The sequence below is a fragment of the Phoenix dactylifera genome, chromosome 2, assembly GCF_009389715.1.
Source record: "Phoenix dactylifera cultivar Barhee BC4 chromosome 2, palm_55x_up_171113_PBpolish2nd_filt_p, whole genome shotgun sequence".
In the NCBI taxonomy this organism is placed as follows: domain Eukaryota; kingdom Viridiplantae; phylum Streptophyta; class Magnoliopsida; order Arecales; family Arecaceae; genus Phoenix; species Phoenix dactylifera.
Genome location: NC_052393.1, coordinates 21657025 through 21679837, shown reverse-complemented (window position 1 = coordinate 21679837; position 22813 = coordinate 21657025). Strand labels below are relative to the sequence as shown.

General features: G+C 45.9%; 1 long non-coding RNA gene across 1 annotated transcript in view; it reads right to left on the bottom strand.

Annotated features, from left to right (window-relative positions):
• The window catches only part of LOC113461268, a 58898-nt gene extending 47268 nt beyond the window's left edge, over window positions 1–11630 (bottom strand). Inside the window, exon 1 of the long non-coding RNA XR_005510717.1 lies at window positions 11601–11630. This is a non-coding gene — a long non-coding RNA (uncharacterized LOC113461268). The remainder of the gene's footprint in view (window positions 1–11600) is intronic.
• Window positions 11631–22813: the final 11183 nt, after the last annotated feature.

The window sequence follows — 22813 nt, the reverse complement described above, 5'->3', positions numbered from 1 at the left end:
GGAGCTGGAGTTAATCCGCTCCCGGTTCTTCTTCCAGCCCGGGTTTCGTCTCGAAACTGCAGGGCCGGAAGACAGGGTGACGCGGCCGCCCCCTGGTCGGATCGCGATTTACCGCGAGACGCTCTGGGCCGGCCTGCGGTTCCCTGTTCACGAGTTCGTGAACAACTTGCTGGTGGAGTATCAACTCGTCCCAGCACAGCTTGCTCCGAACTCGTGGAGAACTATCATCGGGTTCTTGTCCTTGTGCCTCGCGCACGGGATTCCGATCTCGGTGAGCATTTTCCGCCGGTGTTTTTTATTAAAGAAAAACCCGGCGGATGCAGAGTGGCTATACTTCGCCTTTCGGGGCGGTATGTCGCTCTTCCAGGGTGCCCCTTCCTCTATTCATGAGTGGAAGGGAAAATTTTTCTTTCTTGCATCCGAGGCGCCGTGGGGGTTCAACCCGAGGTGGGGGCATCCTCGGTTGAAGACTCTCAACAGGCTCTCCGATCCCTCGGGGAGGAAGCTGAGGGTCTTGGACTCCCTACGGGCCCTCGGGAAAGGATTCAACCTAACCGAGCTCCTACGGGAGGGCGCCTTGGCGAGCGTGGGTTTGAGCTCGGCGCGCCCCGAGGGTAAGAATAGTTGTCTCGTCCTATTTTTACCTATTTCTTCTTTTCGCTAACACTGGTCTGACACTCAAAAATTTTTTTGGTTTCAGACATCCCCCACATGCCGACTAGCAGCACATCCCTCTTTTCTCGGCTAAAGAGGCGGGAGGCCGAGGCCGGCGGGGCCATCCCTCAGCCCCGGAAGAAGTCGAAGTCGGCCGCTGCTTCCACCTCGGCCGGGACGGGAGGCCCGGAGGCGGGGGTCTCTGCGGATGCCCGAAGGCGGGCGCCAGATACCGGCGATGCGGGCTCGGCAACCCCACTCCGTCCTACCCCTGTCGCCCAGCGGGGAGGACCGATGGTGATCCGACTGCGGCCTTCAGAGCCCGGGCCGAGCAGGGGCCTCGAGGTCCCCAGCTCGGGCGAGCCGAGCTCCCCGAGGGATCAGGCGGGGAGGTCAGCCGAGCCGGGGTCCCCAATCCTTGAGGGGAGCTCGGCCTTCCACAATGCCGATACCGCGCGCGCGGTATGTCGGCACGCCATGCTTCCAGCGGACCGGGCCGAGTTCCGGAGGGTGTCGCTGGAAGAGATCGTCGACAGTACCTACTGTAATACTGTTCGGGTGAGCTATTGCCTTAACCTCTCATTGGCTACTAACTTATGCATACACTGCCTGCTTTTTACTTATAGCTGCTTTTTTCTTCTTTTTTCCTCTTTTGCAGCGTATCCATGAAGTCGACTCCCTGGTGTTTATTGCCCAAAGTTGCCAGGCGGAGACTCGACGACTCAGCAGGCAGTTGGAGCCGGCCAAGAAGAGGGTCGCTGAGCTGGAGGCCGCGCTGGCCGAAGCCGAAGCGCGAAGGGAAGCCACCGAAGCCGGGCGACTCGCCGTGGTCGAGGTGCTCGAAGAGGAGAGGGCCGCCCATTCGTTGACGAAATCGGCCCTGCGTGCCTCGGAGGCGCGCCCGGGGGAGGCCCAGTCCGAGATCGCGGGTCTGAAGTACGAGGCTGGGGTCTTCCGCCTCAAGATCGAGCAGCTCGAGGCCCGGGAGAGGAGGGCGCTCGAGCGGGCCGAGAACGCCGTGGAACTCTTCAAGGAGTCAGAAGAGTTCCGCGATATGTTAGAGGAGGAGACTGTGGACGGGTTCCTCCGGGGCTTTGACAACTTCCGGAAGCAGATGGCCCGGATGTGCCCTCAGTTCGACCTCTCGACGGTCCGTCCGAGGATGAGGTTCGGGTACGGCCCCGACGACGACGACGACGATATCCCCGCTGCCCTCGTGTCCGAGGAGGACCTTGCTGAGGTCGAAGCCGAGGCAGTTGAACCGGCGAGGGCGGAGGCCATACCTCGTGAAACCAGCGAGGTTGTTCCCGCGGCGCCAGCCGAGGCCCCCACCGTAGACCCTGAGCCCGCGCCCGCTGCAGACCCTGAGCCCGCGCCTACTGAAGGCCCGCAGGTCATTCCTGTAGACGACGAGGGTGATGCTAATGAAGCCGCCGCCTCTTAGGACTTCGGTTTTTTCTCTGTTCATTGTAAACGAGGTCGGCCTACAACTTTGTAAAAGGCCGGCTTCTAGTTTTGTACTTAGCCTTTTGGCGTTTCATCAATGAAAGCTTTTTCTTTCACTTCTACATTTATTCTTCTTCTCTGTCTTTTCCACTCGGAAACGAGGTCGGTACTTCTGCCGACTCTCGACTTCGTATCCGAGCCTTCGGATAATATTAATAAAGACATGTCCTTTGGCTATGTCTTACCTTTCTTCTGGTGTGTATAAGTGTCCGAACTCTGATTACGCTAACTAGGGGGGGCTCCGAGCTTAGACTTTAGGAAATTTCACCAAGTCTTGTAGCTCGGATTCGTAGGTCGCAGAGGTTGCCAAGTTTGGCTTTTAGGTTCTCATGGCTCCGGGTTCGGGCTTCGGGCTCCCAAGTGGGGCCGCGCTAGACCTGCATAGGTCGCTACCGAGGTGCTCGGCCAAGCTTTTGAGCCTGGCTCTTGGGGCGCAGGCCCGTAAGAAAGTTGTCCCCCAAAGGGGAGCTTAGGCCAATAGTCACATCGTCGCCAGGTTTTTCGCAGTCGTTGCCCTCGGACTCTGCCGAGATTCAGGCGAGCGAGATTGGGGCCTGTAAGGAACACCTCGGCCTTTGAGGTTATCTTCACAGGTTGACATCGGAGTCTGGGCATGGGGGCCGAATTTGGCCCTTGCCCATAAGGGTTTATATGAGTTGTGGTGGAGATCGTCGGTAGACGAAGCATGCACAAGGTCAGCGGGAGATTAGTCTTACACCGACTTGTAGAAGCAATCCGACCTTGGCCAGATTAAGGTCCCGATTTCAATCGGGGTTTCACTGTCAATACGTAGATAAATATAACAAGGCGAGCATCAAATAGGATGTACCTTTTGTGTCTCCAAAATTGCGCCCCTCGTATCAGAGTAGGTGGCCTTATCTCCTCGCCAACTTCCGAAGTCATTCTTCGACTTTTGAGGAGCTCGGGCTTTTCATGAGCCCTATGGCGCCCGCCGAGGTTGAGGGGGTTTGGGGATGCTCCATCAATCTGCGACTCTTCCCGAGGTCGAGGGAGTTTGGGACTCTACGGTCGAGCCTCGGGGCATCCGATCTTAGTCGAGGGATCGTGCGCCAGGTCGGTGGGTCTGGGAACGCGCTACCGACCTGCGACGCTTCTCGAGGTCGAGGGAGTTTGGGACTCTACGGTCGACCCTCGGGGCATCTCGACCTTAGTCGAGGGATCGTGCGCCAGGTCGGTGGGTCTGGGAACGCGCTACTGACCTGCGACGCTTTCTGAGGTCGAGGGAGTTTGGGACTCTACGGTCGACCCTCGGGGCATCTCGACCTTAGTCGAGGGATCGTGCGCCAGGTCGGTGGGTCTGGGAACGCGCTACCGACCTGCGACGCTTCCCGAGGTCGAGGGAGTTTGGAACTCTACGGTCGACCCTCGGGGCATCTCGACCTTAGTCGAGGGATCGTGCGCCAGGTCGGTGGGTCTGGGAACGCGCTACCGACCTGCGACGCTTTCCGAGGTCGAGGGAGTTTGGGACTCTACGGTCGACCCTCGGGGCATCTCGACCTTAGTCGAGGGATCGTGCGCCAGGTCGGTGGGTCTGGGAATGCGCTACCGACCTGCGACGCTTTCCGAGGTCGAGGGAGTTTGGGACTCTACGGTCGACCCTCGGGGCATCTCGACCTTAGTCGAGGGATCGTGCGCCAGGTCGGTGGGTCTGGGAACGCGCTACCGACCTGCGACGCTTCCCGAGGTCGAGGGAGTTTGGGACTCTACGGTCGACCCTCAGGGCATCTCGACCTTAGTCGAGGGATCGTGCGCCAGGTCGGTGGGTCTGGGAACGCGCTACCGACCTGCGACGCTTCCCGAGGTCGAGGGAGTTTGGGACTCTACGGTCGACCCTCGGGGCATCTCGACCTTAGTCGAGGGATCGTGCGCCAGGTCGGTGCTCCGCTGTCCTGCAATACTTCCCGAGGTCAAGGGAGTTTGGAACTCTACGGTCGAGCCTCGAGGCATCCCGACCTTGGCCGAGGAATCTGGGGATCACAAACGACCCAAGGTTAGAAGAGATAACTGTAATTATTGGAATGGTCGGATCATATGTAAAAAGGAGACCGAATCCATGTTTTTGGTTGTCTTGAACCCCTAGGGGTCTTATTGGTAGTACATTCGTAGATTCTCGGAATTCCAGCTTCGCGGAATGGGGGTCCCTTCGAGAGATTTCAGCTTGTATGCTCCGGGTCGTTGTACTCGGGCGATTTGATACGGCCCTTCCCAATTCGGGGCGAGCTTTCCCTGCTCAGTTGGCTGAGAGGCCTCGGCCCTCCTGAGGACGAGGTCTCCTACTTTGAAGAGCTTGGGCTTGACCCGAGAGTTGTAGTATTGAGCCGTTTTTTGTTGGTATCTTGCCATACGGATCCGGGCGACCTCTCGTGTCTCTTCGACGAGATCCAGGTTGTTTCTGAGCCGAGAAGAGTTGGAGTCAGGATCGTAATGCTCCACTCTTGGAGAAGGGAGGCCGATTTCCAGTGGGATGACAGCCTCCGTGCCGTATGCCAGGTTGAAGGGGGTCTCGCCGGTGGGCAATCGGAACGTAGTCCGATAAGCCCAGAGGACGTTGTACAGGTCCTCAACCCATTGTCCTTTGGATCGGTCAAGCCTGGCCTTGAGTCCCTGCAAAATAGTACGATTCGTTACCTCAGTTTTCCCGTTCGTCTGAGGATGGGCGACCGAGGTGAAGCGGTGGTCTGGGGCAGATTCGGCTTCGGAGGGTTGGGGTCTTCCATTGGGACCTTCCCCAGGCAGCTCTCTCCGGGGGGAGGTCCGCCCTTCATTGTTGGCCCTTGAAGAGCCATGAAGATTCTGACCCTGGGGGACCGGACCGTTGGGAGGGGACTCTGGCAAGAGCTGGGCCTGCGGGGGGAGCGTTGGTAAGGCCTCCTCACGTCGCAGGCCTTGAACGGCGGCCGCCAAGGCCTGGACTTGCTGCACCAGGGCATTGAATTGCTCCGGCTGGACCTGAGGAACCGGGTCAGCCGGTGCAGGTGAATTCTGGACGGAATGTCTAGGACTCTGTGGGGGACGCCGGGAGATGTTGGAGGCTCCCTTACTTCTCAACTTCATGATCGCAACTCGGGCCCTTCCTCTAGCGCCAACTGTTGCTGGAAATTGGACCCGGGGGCGATCGTCCGTCGAGGAGGGGGAGCTGTCGGCGGACGCGAGGGAGTGATGATGCGTCGGCGGGCGGCGTCCTCTGTCGGGGTGCCTGCAGAAAAGCCGGTGGCCGGGTCTTCCGGCGCCGGCCCTCCGATGCTTAAGTTAGAGGGGGCAAAATAGTGTTTAAAGAAAATGGGAGCAGTCGTCCTCTCTCTTTCCCCCCCTTTTTATAGGGGGAGGGTTTACCTGCGATGTGACCGGACAAGGCCGTCGTACAGCTCGGCATGTTGCTTGATCCGGTGCACGGACAAGTAAATAATTACACTGATGTCGGAGGTAAGGCCGTCGTATGACCTGAGCCGTCACGCGATCGGGTGAATCATTGCATTGATGTCGGCGGTGAGGCTGGGGTCAGACTTATCATAGCGGACAGGACTCTGCCGAGCTGATTTGCCGTGGAGAACTAAGGATCCGTAGATGAAAGGAGCCACGCGCATTAATTGTTGCGTAGGCCGGAGATTCACATTAATTGTTGCGTAGGCCGGAGATTCACATTAATTGTTGCGTAGGCCGGAGATTCACATTAATTGTTGCGTAAACTGAGGATTTGCCGGAATCATGTGTAATAAATGCTGGGGCAGTGGCAGGATATGGCCCTTGGCCGGACATCGGAGAGGTACGGCCGCGGCAGGTGGTCGACAAAGACCCGCCTTTGAGGTCGGAAGTCCTCTAGGTCGGATGATCCGGGATCGGACGCTCTGGGGTCGGGCGCCGACCTCAGTCGTCCGGGGTCGTCGACTGCGTAATCTTCCGGTGGCAGGGTTATTGTATTACTGGGGGAAAACCGTATTTCCCCAACAAGACCAAATATTACATGTTCAGCAATTAACCAATTCAATATTTCGTTCTTTCAGGTAACAATATCAGCACGAACACAAAAGCAAAACAATTCTGAATCACTAAAACAGAAGAAATAGGATCGAAAATGTGAAAACTATTTTGATTCTATTTAATTCTACATGCTCATGGAAATAGTAATAACAAAAGCATGTGAACAGAGGTCAAGATCTAAAATAGGTTCCAATAAACTCTCATTATCTTCAGTACAGCAACATCAGGATGTGAAAGATGCAATTTCCGACAAAATGGCAGCAAGCACACATCCATCAGTACTACCACAAAATTATATCCTCTGCCTCCTAGCAACTAATATAAAACAAAAAAATTATTGTGGGGAATTCTTAATATTGTTTTAAAGACCCAAGAGAATAAACATCCATGATAACATTGGATGATTGCCTCCTAACAAAAGATGTTAGCAATCAAAGGAAGTAGCACATGTCCTCAGCAAAATATAAGCGGTCAAATAAAGCCAAAGAGGTAATCAGTTTGGCGAGTTTCTGAAAGATTCAGGTCAAGAATGTGGGATAATGTGATGTGATGTTCATGATAATTGGTCTGAAAGCAATTTCATGGTTGAAGATCCAACTATATGTATAAGACAACTGCATATTTTGGTTTTTCATGCTCATCATTACTGTCCAATACAAAACAAGCATTTTCACTCAACATCTTGGCTTAGACTTCAATGCTAAAACCTTTAACTCAACAAAAAAGATACAGATGTCATCCTTGGTCAACATTCTAGCCATAATGCTTCCAAATCTTTTACTCTATCAAGTATCGCCTATTGTTACAAAATTCCCATCATGAATCATTTTTCTAACGTGATTTCCAAAATGTTGTTTTGTAATTTTGAATTTGCATTTATTCATATTCACTATTTAATCAAATCAACAAGAGATGTCTCATCTATTTGGATGAAAGAGAGAAGATTAATTCTATATACATCTAGATCCCCTTTTAGAACAAGCTTCCTCACAAAAAAAATGTTGCATTCCTTCAATCCAAGTAAATTTTGGCATCTGTTTCTTGTTTCACACTTCATATGAGACCTTAACACCATAGCTTGACAAATTAATTTAAGCCTTCATTGCAGATAATAAGATATCTAGAAGGAGCCAACTAGTGCAACTGGTAAGAAGAAGAGAAGAAGAAGTAGAAGTAGACGAAGAAGAAGATGAAGATTATGATGATGATGTGAGAATCGGCCTAATTGGGCCCATCCCAGAGTGAAGTCGGTAATGCCCACCACCTTCAATCGGAAAAATTCAAAAATTTTTGGGATTGAAACAGAGGAGGATGTTTTCCTCCTCTGCCCAATCCCCGGGCCGTTGGGATAACACCGCCCCTAGCCGTGGCTAGTGGGGATTAGTCGGGCCACTGCAACCAACGAACAACTGGCCGGATCTGCCGATAAGACGAGCGTATCTTGTTCCCCTAAAATCCTCTATAAAATGTCACGCCCCTAACCCAGCACCCGGGTCCGGTACGCGACCGGCCGCATGAGCCCTAGAGCAGTGCCCTAAAGATCATGCAAGGCCTATGATTAACAAAAATTTCAATAAATCCATAAGAAATTGATAATTCAAATAGACAAATCCGACATGTCCAAATAAACAAATTAGTTTAATTACAAGATCTTCAAATATTCATCAACATCAAAGAAGGATAAACAAACAAACTAACTAATGACTCTAGTACTTGCACTCTGCGCCCATCCCATCCAAATCTATGCATCCTGCAACTCTGGTAAAGAAAAAAAAAAGAAGAAGGGGGGGTGAGCTTTACAGCCCAGTAAGAATTCCTACACATCCATACCAACACAATAATAATATTAATTTGAAAACTACGACAAACCAATGCACATATCATAAAATCATATACCGGCTATCGAAAGCTCGAATAATCAGTATGAATAATCATATACCTGTTTCTCTGTTTCAAGACTTATATCACTGGAATCTGCCCAAATCCACCACCGCAGTCGATAGCCGCCGCCACTACAGCTCGCCGGAGAGCTTCTTCACCCCTCTTGCTTCTTTCTTGGCCGAGAAGCTGCCATTGAGGTAACTAGGGGCGCTGCCCCTCCTATTTCTCTATTTTGGCTAAGAACGACGGTTCCCACCGACTGTCGCCACCATCTCCGGCGTAGCTGTGGTCCTTGGTCGTTATCGCCAAGGCTACGCCGCCGCCGCTGGCTCCACTATGCTTGGCCACCAGATCCCTAGCACCCACCCTTCTTCAGTCTCCTCTCATCTCTTCCTTCTCTTCCTACTCTTCCTCCTCTAATTCTGTCTTTCTTTCCATTTTATTTATTTATTTATAGATTAATCTCTCAAATCCTCTTTAATCTCTCAAATCCTTTTATATCTCTCTTGACTCATGGGCCAAACATGTTGATTGATCTTGGTCAACCCAAACTGACAACCAAACCCAAACCTTTGATCGAACCAAAACTGAAACTCTCTCTCCTCTTCCTCTTTCTCTCTCTAAGCCAGGCCCAAAGATCATAGTTCAAAGCCCTAACTCTCTTTACTCAGATCTAAATTGACCTTTGGGTGAAGGCCCTGAACTACTCTAGTACCCGGGCGGCATACCGACTCTATTCCTCAACCTTGTCAGGTACCCCCAAAAATTTGGTTATCCTTAACTTTTATTGAGCCACTTAAATCATAGGTCATCTTGATCAGTTTAGTTTATTTTGTTCAAACCAACCCATGCACTGCCCTTGTTTGACCTTTCCTTTCCTTCACCCTGATTTGGGCATGAGGTTGTATTGTCCAATAGTATTTTAATTCGTAGCTTTGCTTGACGGCTAAGATAACGATAAATTAATGATATTTTAATGATATTAAAATAGAAAAATCTGACCCACCTTACTCAAATAGGATTTTGAAGCAAAAAGAGGTAAGTAGCCTAATGCTTTAAAATATATTTTTCAAATTTTGGTAAAATGATAATTAGTTTATTGAATATAATTGTTATATTTATTTTATACTTGGTCAAATGAGTCAGGCATATTTTTGTTACAATAGTAAATTTTTTTTAACGTTATGTGTTATGTTATGAAATTTGAAAAATATGACTGGATAAATTATGAAATTTGTTTCATATATATGTATTCTTAGCACAACTACGATTTGGCCCCGCCAATGGAGATTATTCATCGGCCCTGTCTTGGATACCGAAACCACCAGCAGTTAAGAATAGTGGTATTTGACACTTTATGCATTCTGACCCATGCTACTGGGTTACATGGTCATAGCCTAAAGTTGGATTTTTAGTATCAATTTATGAAAATAATAGTAAACTTTAATAGAGACATATATATTATTCGAGGCTTGATTTATTCTCAGTCAATATCTTGCTCTTTACTAATTATTTGGCATACTTAGACCCCACTTTGGAGTGTTATGTTGCTTACTGGGCTAGTATAGCTCATTATTTCTTCTTGTTTTATTTTTTAGATCCAGATTCATGATTGCTCGAAACTTGGGAGAGTGTGTTAGATCTTCTGAAGATATTCTGAGTTCTAGTTAGACTATTTAGACTAGTTAAAACATTTTATTTGATTTGAATAAATAGTTAAGCATATGTTGACTTATGTCACTTTAGAACAATTGATTGTAAGAATTATTTGTATAAGATCTTGATTTAATTAATTTTCAAAAATTATTGCTTTGATATGATCTGTAGCCTTGCATGCTTGTATGGTCCGCCATGCAGGTATGCGGCGTCTGTTACGCTCTGGGTTCGGGGCATGACAGATGATGATGTTTCATTCCTTCTATCCAAGTAAACTTTAGCATCCATTTCTTGTTTCACACTTCAAGTGAGACCTTCACAACATGTCTCCACAAATTAATTTAAGCCTTTGATGCAAATAATAAGACAATATAATAGGTTTGCCATACCAGTACCGGTAGGCGTACTGGTTGCCTACCAGACCGGCACAGTTTCGATTCGAACCGGTTTAAACCGGTACGGAACCGAAACACTCTTCCCCGCCGGAGCCGGGGAAGAAGAAAAGAACGAGAGAGCGAGCGGGGGAGGGAGCGAGGGAGGAGAGGAGAGGCCGCCCGCAAAGGGCTGCAGAGTGGCAGCGGAGGCCGGGGAGGGGGCGGGGGAGCCTGAGGACGTGGCCGCGGTTTTTTAATTTGAGAATTTTTAAGTGAAGTCGACAACCGATTTGCCGACTTCACTTACAAATTCCTATTTTTTTTTCCCGTGGCCATGTTCCCTATTTCTTTTAAAATAGGGGACGCAGCCATAGCCTCGGCCTCCGCCGCGCCCCCGCGGGCTCCTCCACCCCCCCCCCCGCGGGCCCCCCGCAGCCCTCCGCAGGCGGCGGAGGCCTCTCCTCCCTCATTCTCTTCCTCTCTCTCTCTCTGTCTCCTTCTCTTCGTCTTCTCCGGTTCCAGCTGGGTTCGGCCCGTATCGGTTTTCACTGCTTCGGCATACCGGTTACAGGCCGAACCGATCCGAATCGGCCGGTACGGGCCGGTTCGTCAGACCATGCAATATATATTGAAGGTGACAACTAGTGCAGTTGGTAAGAAGAAGAAGAAGAAGAAAAAGATGGTGGTGATGGTGGTGGTCAAGGAAGAGGGAGGAAATAGACAATAATGATTCTGATCATCAAATCTTCAACTATGGTTACTCATAGACCACACTTGCATCTTATTCGTTGGTGATTTTGCTGTGCATTTACCTCTCTATCTTCATCTTCATGCCTGTCTTTTAAATCATACCCAAGTGACTTCCTATGTCCTATCAGCATTGTTATCTAAATATAAAACTCCCATTGCAACCATTGCAAGGGTTCTGAAAATGCATAGCTGCTACATACAACCTGCCTGATACCGCAGCATTTAAGCACGTTAGTCCATTCCATATGCTCCTATCATCAAAGAAAGTAAGTATGCCAAGTTAAAAAAGGGTGTGAAATACACTTTTTCATCTTTCTTAGCGAAATGGTTGATGGATCATTCCATCTTTACAAATGAAAAATAAATGGACTGGTACCTTTTGCACAGCATCGTCCAAAACTAACGAATATTTTTTTTCCTTTTGGAATAGTTATTCTACAAATTCTTTCTGTTTCTAGTTTGGAGGGTTTTTTTGTTTTTTGGAACAACTCTAAGCTGAGGGTTTTCTGAAAAATGGAGGCAGAAATAAAAGGTCGTCTTATCTAAGAACTAATTTATTCCATCTTCTCCAAGGAATAATTATTCCAGGAACAATAAAGTGACCAAAATAACTACTCCTCCCTTATTACTATACTACACACCTGTTTGGCAGGATCAGATTATTCGAGGCCTTAATCCTACTTTTTTCCCGAACCAAACACAGCCTTGGGGATTTCGTTCAAGATGGCAAATACATAGCAATCGTCTATAAGATTCTTGCCAGTCTATTCAAAATCATACCTCGACGTCCACCACTTCAATACTTTCATTCCGAATCCCTGTTTCCCGTTTTATGAGCAACGCCGGACCGTTCATCACACCGGAAAAGGAACCGTAATATATATATATATAGAATTGAACTAGAATTAACTAGAATTGAACCGTAATATATATATATATATATATATATATATATATATATATATAATCAATTATTGATTATTTATTGTATAATTAGATTACAGCTAAATCAAAATTCTTCATGGAATAAAAATTTATGCCAAATACCAAGTATGAATATAATAGAATATGTAGAGCAACCAAACTCACTGAAAATCCAGAAAAATTGTTCATATGTTTATTTTTTGTAACTTCGGTTCTAAATATAATTACACTAGAATATATATGCATACACATATATATATAATGTGTATGTACCTACATGTATAATATGTATATCTATATTTTTTGTGTATGTAAACTTTTAAACTATTAACAACAATGACAACAACATATGCCTACCTACGCTATTATAGTTGGTCTGTGGTAATCTATGTTTTATCCTACTTCTTAATAAAATGCAATGCATAAAGCAATAAACTATAGCTTCATCAAATACAAAATAATAATAAGATGTGTTCCTTTTCTTTTTAGAAAGAAGAAAAAAAGAAAAAAAAAGAATGATTCTTATGTTACCACTAAAATAAACCTTGCAATTTGGCAATTTTTTACTCGTAGCATTTCTTAATTTATGTATTTTAAAAAAGTTGTTGCATTCAAGTATAAATATCACTACCCTCCAATAAGTGGTTTTTTTTTACTTATTGGAATCTTGGAATGCCCCCATTCAAATGATGGCAATCAAGCTAGTTTTCGATCAGAAAATTTGTAGGGTTTCGATAACCGAGGCCCTTCAAAATTGAGGGCTTGTCCTTGGTAGATGTTTTAGAAAAAAGAAATTAGGGTTTGGTTGACTCTTATTCTAATGCTAGTAATATGGAAGTCATTTAGATCAATTCATGACCCACTTGGAACATCAAAAATCATACTAGACAACCATTAGATGATCACATAAATAAGTTCATATAAATTCTCATACAAGATGGATCTAAATGCTTTGCCTATACAAGTTGTCATATATTGACAAATTGCTAGGAAAAGGAGTTCAAGAAAAAATAAGCTTAAACTATGGCATAATATTTAACATGCAGCAATGATAAAAAGGAGAGTAGAGATGGTACCCTATGAGAGTGGTGTTGGCTATGGCCAGATGATAGGGTAGAGACGACAATGAGAGCATAAGAGTGTGAGAGTATGGAGGTGATGTGGCTCTAGTTGCCACCGCGGTCCAACATTTGCTGCTGAGAGCGAGAGAGAGAGAGAGAGAGAGAGAGAGAGAGAGAGAGGGGGGGGGGGGGGGGGGGAGGGAGAGAGGAAGAAGAAAGAGAGATTATGGGAGAGAAAGAGGTTATGGGGGAGAAAGAGGAGGGAAGAGGAATAAGAAGATTGTGGTACTTGGGTTGTCTATCATCATCCATCAATCATCCACCGCCATCAACTATAGATGAACTTTCGAGAGAGTAGTTCATGGTGGTCGCTTTGCCCCGTTACCTCTTCAATAGATTCAATCTATAGTTCAATCCTTAACCTACAAACCAAGGATTTAATAGTATTAGAAGATTGCTTATTTTGTCAGAAATCAGTCTAGTTTGGACGGTTCAGTAGTAAACTATCGATTCTTCTTATTTTCTTTAAATTCAACGATTTTGGATGACCGATTTTTTTGGTTTGTCCGAACTGCAAATTAACCTCTGAGTTTGTGGTTTAATCAGTCCAACCAACCAGCCTAAGTTTGGTTTTAAAGCATTATTTACAAGAATCGACGAGTTCATTCAAATTCAAAATATTTTTCTTTCCCTATAGAATAAGATAAGCAAAGGTCATGTACAAAGCTCATAAGTAAAAAAAAATTATAATTAAGAAAAAACAAAAAAAGGAGAGAGTGCCAAACCCATTTTCCCTGTAGAATTCCTTGCACTCATGACAAATTGAAGAATTTTTATTTATTTATTTAACAAATTTATGATTGATTTTCAATTTTTTTCATAAATTGTTGTCAATTTTGAGATAGCGCTATAATTAGGATAAATTTCAATGATTATAAGATGAAGGAGCATAAGACGTAGGCATCCTTCACTCGATTTCTACACAACATCCTGATGATCTAAGAGATCACTCGAATGAAGGCCACATGGATAAGCCGAATGGATTGAAAAGGATAATTCCAGATAATTAAACTATAATGTGACATTTGACATGCTAAGTAGAGTTTGAGGGATATTGGGCAAGTCAGGCCGAATGATCGTTGAAAGCATACTTCAAGAATATAGACTGAGTAATAGTGACTTCAAAAAAGAGCTTAAAGTCGATCGAGTCTAGCTACCTGCAGAAATTAGACCTTCAGCCCAATAGAGGAATCGTGACATGGCATAGAACATGGGCAGTTACAAGAATATCAAAAGTGAAAAGTAACTAGCTTTACTTTCTAGGACTGCTAGAGAAGAGTGAAGATCATGTATACATCAACAGTAGAAGCGGATTGTTGCCTTATCGTTAAAAATAGATTGTATAAATATTAGAATATAATTTTGAAAGAGTTACCCCTTTGCCAATCAAATACTTATCAATTTATTTACTTTATTTTTATCTTCATTTACTTTATCTTATCAATCTATCTTTATCCATAGTTTGTGGCTTAGATCTGTAGCCCTGCTATCACTTCTTTAAGAAGGCAGTGCCTCGATCATGGAAGTTCTTGAAGCTCAAGATGGCAGGATCCACTACCACTTGCACCTGTTTTTGATGAAGACTCCCATGGTATGTTTGTGCAATTGCACCACCTAATTACACCTTGATTAAGAAAAAAATATACCAACAAGCCTTGTTCTAGCATGTCTAATGGGACACAAGTAGCTATTGAGATATCACCATAAAAAAATTATACCTGGTTGTCATAACTGGTAGGAAGTCCATTTCAATGCTACTGAAGAACCACAAAAATTTGTACACTAGGTTAAATGGATAAGTTCCTCAAGCTTAGCTAGGAGATGAAGTTCTGAGCAACTAGATCGGCTTTACTCCTCCATGAGATCCTGGCTTCAAAAGCCATGTTCCTTAGGTGGGGATGATCCATCTATTAGTTGGCCCCTAGCAAGAAATGATTTTAAAGTTTAAATTCTACATGGATGAGAGCTAGCGAGACTTCTTTGAAGGTGTGACTAGCCAAGTGACCATTATTTTAAAGCCATTTATGGAGCAATATAAGGCATCCTTGACCTTATTATCAAGCAAGTCGAGTGGTTTGTCTCTATGATCTCTGGTGCATACCACCATGGTATGCTCCAGCATATCATATGGTGAACCTACCAATAACACTATCTATATGGTGGATAAATCGGACGATTGACATATGCAGTACAGATGATGCAAAAATAAAATTGTTCTCCCAAGTGCAGGAGAATCACACAAGTAGTAAAATCTCGGGAGTCCGAGGTCGAATCCTCAGGGAACGATCTATAGATTATTAGCGTAATTTTTAGATGTAATTTTCAGTTAAATAAATTTGTGGATTAAAATGATGTTTTGGTTTTCAGAAATTAAATGCAAAGAATAATAAACAAAATTCAATGAAATAAAGATAATAGGGATCTGGAATCCCCCTTGATGATATTGCATCCAAGGAATAAACTCTATGGTTCTTGATTAAAGATTAAATGTAGGATAGATCTAATCATAGTATATGTTTCATGAACATATGAACTCAATTTCTAAGCATCCATCGTGCTTTCTACGTCTACGACGAATCAAATACTAAAGCAATCCATATATCAATAATCATAATCCATTAAAGATCTATCTATGAAATAACTACGCATGAATCAAGAACATATCAATAAATATAAACCATTGAAAGCAAAAGTTTAGAGTTTACTTCAAAGAGCAATACATCAAAGGTTCCTCCATCACCCTCCCTAAGAAATTAGCCCTCCATAAAAGACATTAGCCACTTTTTTTTTTTTTTTTCTTTTCGGAAACAGGGCCTCCCCTGTTTCCTCTTTTCTTTTTCTTTTCGAATGGGGACTGAGCTCTCCTCTGTTTTTTTTCAATGGGAAGAATGAGAACTACCTCTTCCCAGCCGAGAGAGCCTTTATATCTCTCGATGGACCCCCTGATCACACGGGATGCTCCTCTCATGCTGGCTACCGAGTATCCCGGACGTGGATAGGCTGAGAGGCGGAAGAAGCGGGCGGACGCTTGTGACATGGGCTCGGCTGAAGCACGAGTCCGGAAGACGAGCGGATGGATCGGAAGGAAGCACGGACGCGGGTGATGCCTCGCGGGATGCTGGGGCGTTCGCTGGAAGGCTGGGATTTGTTGGAATGCATGGGAGATGAACCGTGGAACGTGATTACTGGGATTCGGAAGCTGGGAAATCGCTGGGAAGAGGCGGAAGACGCGTGCTGTGGATGCGGGATCTTCGCGGAAGATTTGCACGCGGGAGAAGGAATGTTGGACTCGGAAGCCGGATGCGTGGGAGCTAGTATGATCGGGCTCACGAATCTGCAAGACGCGCAGATGGGCGCGGAGATGTTCGCGAACGGAAAGCTGGGATGCGGATCCTGGGATGCGGGCACTGGGAAGCTTCACGGGAGACTCGCACGTGGAGAAGACGGACGCGGTTGGAATCGCCACGGACGGCCGGATGTTGGTCTCGAGATGCTGAGATTTGGATGATGCCAGGGTGACAGCTGGAAGGAATGAATCATGAACTCTGGATGCCTTTGAGATGGGGAAAGAGAAGGATGCGGGACGCTGGGTGGATGCTTCGCGAGATGCTGGGAACTCGGCTGAACATGTGGACGGCTGGGAGAAGTTCAAATGAACACACGAAATGGGGAACATGCTGCTGCTGGATATGGCTACACCTAGCCGGCTAATGCTCCTTCTAGTGTGCAACTGGGATTGAACCATGCAGTCGACTGGTCACCTGCAGTGATTGCATCTTTTCTAGACCCAATGCGCATTTTAGCTTTGATTTACGATTACCTGCACGCCACAAAAATATAATATTAATGCAGCACTTTTATCATTATTTGTTAGCAATAATACTAATTTAAGTGATGTGTAGATCGCACTTTTGTGCTCTCATCACACCCCCCAACTAGCTTATTGCTAGTCTCTAGCAATTAACGAGCAGAAAATAAAATGAGAGTGCAAAAGGTGTGGTTTAACCTATGACTTTTTATTGAAGCTAAAGATATAAAACTAAGATATGTACTCACTTTCGTAGGAATCACGATTGCACTTAGCACGTGCAACAAGCCGTTAAACCCCTAGGTTACCCTAGTGGACGAGTGTTGTCTCGTGAGGGTGTTGCCCAGATAGACAACCCAAGAGGGGGGGTGAATTGGGTTTTTAAAATAATTTGCAACTAAAATATTTGTGGAAGACTAATTAAGACTTTAGCAAGATGATTAGTTAGTTGCTATGTGCTGTGAGTGAGATGAGAGTAAGAGAAAGGAACAAACAATCACAAACACAAGGTTTTTATAGTGGTTCGGAGCTAACCCTTGCTCCTACGTCCACACCTCAAGTCTCACTTGGGAATTCACTATAACCCCCTGGAATACAGTCGGTTGTTTTACAAGCTCACAACCAAACTTATTGTTTTACGAGCTCACAACGAACTCGGTCGGTTTTTCCTGGCTCACCGACTAGAACCACCCCGATTATTTTTCCGGGATCACAATCGAACCCTTACACGTTGGTTTTAACCTAGGCTCACCAACCAACCTCTACACCCTTGATTCAATCCCCCGATTGAACCAAGCTAAGACAATATGCTAATAATGAGGACAAACAGAAAAACAGAGCTTCTCAAAAGCAAATATACAGCAATATTAATAAAAGCAAAGTTAAGAGCCCTCAAACGCGTTTAAGTTGGAGAAGAGAAAGGGCTTCTTGAACTTCGGATCTCCTCTTGAAATTCTGGACGACTTGAAGGCAGGAGGAGATCTCTTTCAATGTTGGGAAGATGTGGTTGGAAGGAGTTAATGGCGCTCTTCCCTCTTTTTGTTGAAAAACCACTTGCAGAGAATGAATGCTTGATCTTTTTGAATGGAATGGTAGTCCTCTGCCTTGCTACTGTCCTCTGTGGCTATTTAACCCATCCCCCACGGAAACTAGCCGTTAGACACCTTTTTCTGCCCGTTCTGCACACTCTGCACAACCTGACAATATGTCCGTTGGGGGTCGGAGTCGACTCGCGCGATCTGGAGTCGACTCGGCTGTAGCGGGAGTCGACTCATGCTTTTCTGGAGTCGGCTCGGCAACTGTTCCGGATTTGAATAAAAGTGACCTCCTCGACTGGGAGTCGACTCGACTTAGCCTGGAGTCGACTCGCCAACTTCTGGAGCTGACTTGGCATTCTCGGAGTCGGCTCATCCCATGAAGTCCATGGAGCTAATTTTCAACTTGGCCCACTCGAGTCGACTCGACAGTCCTGGGAGTCGACTCGGCGCTCAGAGCCCGAACTCTCGATCTTCTGTCATTCGCCTCGTCCAGTCTTGGAGTCGACTCGGACTGTTCCGGAGTCGACTCGGCTCTCAGTTTCCGAAACATACCCTTCTGCCTTGGAGTTGACTCGAGCTGTCTGGGAGTCGACTCGGCTCTCAGAGACAATAATTTGGTCTTCTGTCTTTTTGGGATCGCGCTGTCTCGGAGTCGACTCGCGCATTGCGGGAGTCAACTCGAATCTCAGAGTCCGAAAACTGCTCTCTGACTTTTGCCTTGTGAACCACTGAGAGTCGACTCTCGCTTTCTTTGGAGTCGACCTGCCAACCATCGGAGTCGACTCGCGTTCCACAGGAGTCGACTCGAATCTCAGGGTCGAAAATCGCTCTCTGACTTTTCTGTCTGTAACTCCTTGGAGTCGACTCATACTACTCCGGAGTCGACTCGGTAAACATCGGAGTCGACTCGCGCACTTTAGGAGTCGACTCGCTGACAGGTTTTGAGTTGATGCTTTCTGCTCGTCTGTCTGTTCTCAGTCGGAGTCGACTCGTAATGATCCGGAGTCGACTCGAGCCCGTGCCAGTGATTCTGATACGCTTGGAGTCGACTCGTAATATTCTGGAGTCGACTCGAGTCTCAGACTTTGGTTCAAACTGACTTCTTAACTTATCCAAACTATCTTGAACCAAATCTAGAGACACTTAGACAAGATTTTTACTGAAACACTCAATTGAATTCATTAGTAAACAAAAGATATACTCAAATGCTTTGAGCTCATCAAAATCAAATAGGGTTTTAATCAATCACTCCACAATCTCCCCCTTTTTGATGATGACAAAACATTGAGTATATGTAAAGTGAATTGCTCAATAAGCAAGAAAATAAAATCCATAAATAAATTCAAGTGTCTGGTTATTTAATTTATCCAAGCTTGAAAGGTGTGAAACAATAAATTTTGGAGTTAAAGCTCCCCCTTTCATTTGGAATTATATAAGCCTTCATATCATGCAATCAATTGTTTGGCTTATATATATTTAATGATTTAGCTTTCTTAAGAAAATTCAGATTCTCCCCCTCAACATATGCATTCATCTTTGTTTTGGTTCTCTGAATTTCCTTTTAATGCATTGAAGTTTTTGGACTGAAATTTTTGGTTTTTAGAGGAAAAATCTGTCAATTTGTTCTTGAGTTGGATTCAACTAATCTCCGAATATCCCTTGAATAGATTCTGGAGATTACTCCATTAGGAGCCCCAACAGAGAGATAATGAGCCTCGAGGTACCAAATCCACTAAGAACAAATTTCATTTTGATTCTTTTTATGTTGATTCCATTTACATATCTATTAAGTATTTCTCCCCCTTTTTGTCATCGTATCAAAAAGGAGGTAAGCAGAACACACAATCAATCATAGATCAAATTGCAAGAATTGAAGAGAATATGTCTACTCATTGTATTGATTTGTATGTAAAGACATTTTAGAATATAATAAGTAAAACAAAAAAAATACATGTCAAAATAACACAAAATGATCTAAGGCTTCCTCGAGGAGGATGCGGGTCCCCGAGGCATGCGCTCTGCAAGTAGTGTGACTGCATTGGTGACGTGCTCGAGCTGTCGGATAATGGCCGAGGTGGCCCTGCTATGTGTCGTATCGAGCTCGGTCACCGACTTCTGAAGTGTGTCCAGCTTGTCGATGAGCACATTCGCCAAGCGCTCGGCCCCCTGGGTAGTGGTGCCCATATCCTGTCGGACGTTATCGCGCATCTTCCGAGTGGTGCTCGAGACTTTGCTCATGCTATGGAACTGGGCTTGGTCCAGGAACCTTACATTGTCGATCTCTTCCCGCACATGGGCCGTCATCTCAGCCACGGCGGACAGGGAAGGGACCAACGCTGAAGAAGGTGCAGGAGAAGGAGCAGGCACTGAACCCCGGAGCTCCCTAAGTAGGTCGTCCCGGAGATCGCTAACTATCTCCTGCCGTAACTCTCGGAGCTGCTCAGGAGCGATCCGGACCTCCATGGGCTGAGTAGGTGGAGCTGAGGAGGAGGGTCCGGCTGAGGTGGAGGGTACTGGAGTGGAAGGCTGAGTGGGATAATCAGAATCAGGGTCTGGACTAGGAGAATGTCTGGTGGTATGTGTGGAGGTAGAAGACTTCCTAACCCATGTTCCCTCTACCTTCCGAAAGCCCATCCTGTGCAGGGTTCCCGCTCGCGTGCGATCTGTCCATCGCAATTCACGAGAGGGTTCCCCCTCAGGAATAGGGATCTCGGCCTCCCTAAACAACAGGGTGAACATCATGCCGTAGGGGAGGGTGAGCCTAGGTCTATCTAGTGGCTCACATAGATATCTATAAATAAGTTTTGGAAAGTTGACTGGGGTGTCCTGGAGAATATAGAACATAAGGGCGAGGTCCCTCTCAGAAACAAAATCGAAGCGGCCAGTCTTCGGGAAGAGGGACCTAGACAGGATGCTCAGGAGGATCCGCACCTCAACTGGAAGTGAGCTAGCGGATACCTCAACTAAGGGGGACTGAGGTGGACAACCTAGAATGGCCGTAAGGGCCTCAGTCCTATCCTCGGGGTGTGTGGGAGCCACCCCTACTTGTGGAAGGTGGAGGATTTGGGCAATGATATCCTCCGAGACGAACAAAGGGACACCGGCTACCGTGCCCTCTATACCCCCATCTCCCCTATGGACGGTACCATAAAACTCTCTAACTAGTCTAGGGTATGTGGGGAGATCTAGGGTAAGGAAATACTCTAGTCCCTGGACTCGCAACCTCTCTCCTATCGTAAAGCCCTCCCGGGAGAGATAGTCGAAATCGACGTATCTCCCGGTGGAGACCGCCTTCCCGGCACACGGCCTCGAGGGAACGGCCCTCGGCGGGGAACGAGCCGGAGGTTGTGGCCTCACGGGGTCGTTTCGGGCCTTGGAACGCCGCTCGGCACCGGTCGCGGAATGGGGCCTCTTCCGGCTTGGGACAGTGGTTTTGCGAGGCATGGTTGACCTAGAACGGGATGAAAACCTAATGGACGATGAAAAATCGACGGGAAAAGGACCTAGAGGCGGCCGGAGACGTTCTAGGAGTCGACTCTAGGGTTTTGAACAGTGGCGGCGGTGAAAAGATGTGTTTTCTAAACGATGGAGTTAGGGTTAAAAAGTCGGATCCCGACTGCGAGTCGACTCCACTGAGTCGCGAGTCGACTCGACCTCGAGTCGACTCCAAAATATGTGCGAGTCGACTCTCCTTATGCGCCTGTTTACCTCGAGTCGACTCCCGACTGTATGCGAGTCGACTCCCCCTCTGCTGCCATCGTTCTCGAGTCGACTTCCGTAAATGTGCGAGTCGACTCCCCCTTACGAGCCGACTCTGAAACTTGCTCGAGTCGTCTCGAACTCTGGCACGCACCTAAAAATCATGCTATGTTCGTGCCGAACGAGGGAAAATCACTAAGTTATGATCTGATTTGATGATCATTGTAAAGAAACTCTAAATTAACCATGATCTAATCATCAAAATCAATGAACTAGTGGAAAATACCACTAGGATGGATCAATCACTCCTAATCCCCTCCTAAGCACACTAAATCTCTCTTCACTTAGGGGTTTTGTAAAAATGTCAGCTAATTGATCATCAGTGCAAACAAATTGTAGTGTCACATCACCATTCAGTACATGATCTCTTATGAAGTGATGTCTTATCTCAATATGTTTAGTTCTTGAATGCTGAATTGGATTTTTAGTTAGATTAATGGCACTTGTATTATCACAATTAATGGGTATTTTATCTTGTTTAATGCCATAATCTTCTAATTGTTGTTTGATCCACAAGATTTGAGCACAACAACTCCCGGCTGCAACATATTCAGCTTCAGCAGTAGATAATGCAACCGAGTTTTGTTTCTTGCTAAACCATGATATTAAGTTTTCTCCTAGGAATTGACATGACCCACTGGTGCTTTTTCTATCAAGTTTACATCCAGCAAAGTCTGAATCTGTATATCCTATTAAGATCTGGCTAGATTCTTTAGAATACCAAAAACCTATATTCTTAGTTCCTATTAGGTATTTAAAGATTCTCTTAACTGCAATTAGATGTGATTCCTTAGGATTAGACTGATATCTAGCACACATGCAAACACTAAACATGATATCAGGTCTACTTGCAGTAAGATACAATAAAGATCCTATCATACCTCTATATAGTTTCTGATCTACAGATTTACCTGATTCATCTTGGTCTAATTTGCATGAAGAGCTCATGGGGGTGCTGATTGACTTGTTCCCCTCCATATCAAACTTTTTAAGTATCTCCTTGATATATTTGGCTTGATTGATGAAGATGCCTCCTTTAGACTGTTTGATTTGAAGCCCGAGGAAGTAGTTCAGCTCTCCCATCATGCTCATCTCAAATTCACTCTGCATCAAATCAGCAAATTCTTCGCAGAGGCGATTGTTAGTAGCACCGAAAATAATATCATCAACGTAAATCTGCACTAATAACATATCTTTGTTTTGCTTTTTCAGAAATAGTGTTGTATCTACATTACCCCTAGAGAACTCATGTTCTAATAGGAATTTGCTAAGCCTCTCATACCATGCTCTAGGTGCTTGTTTCAAACCATAAAGTGCTTTGTTCAATTTATATACATGATTAGG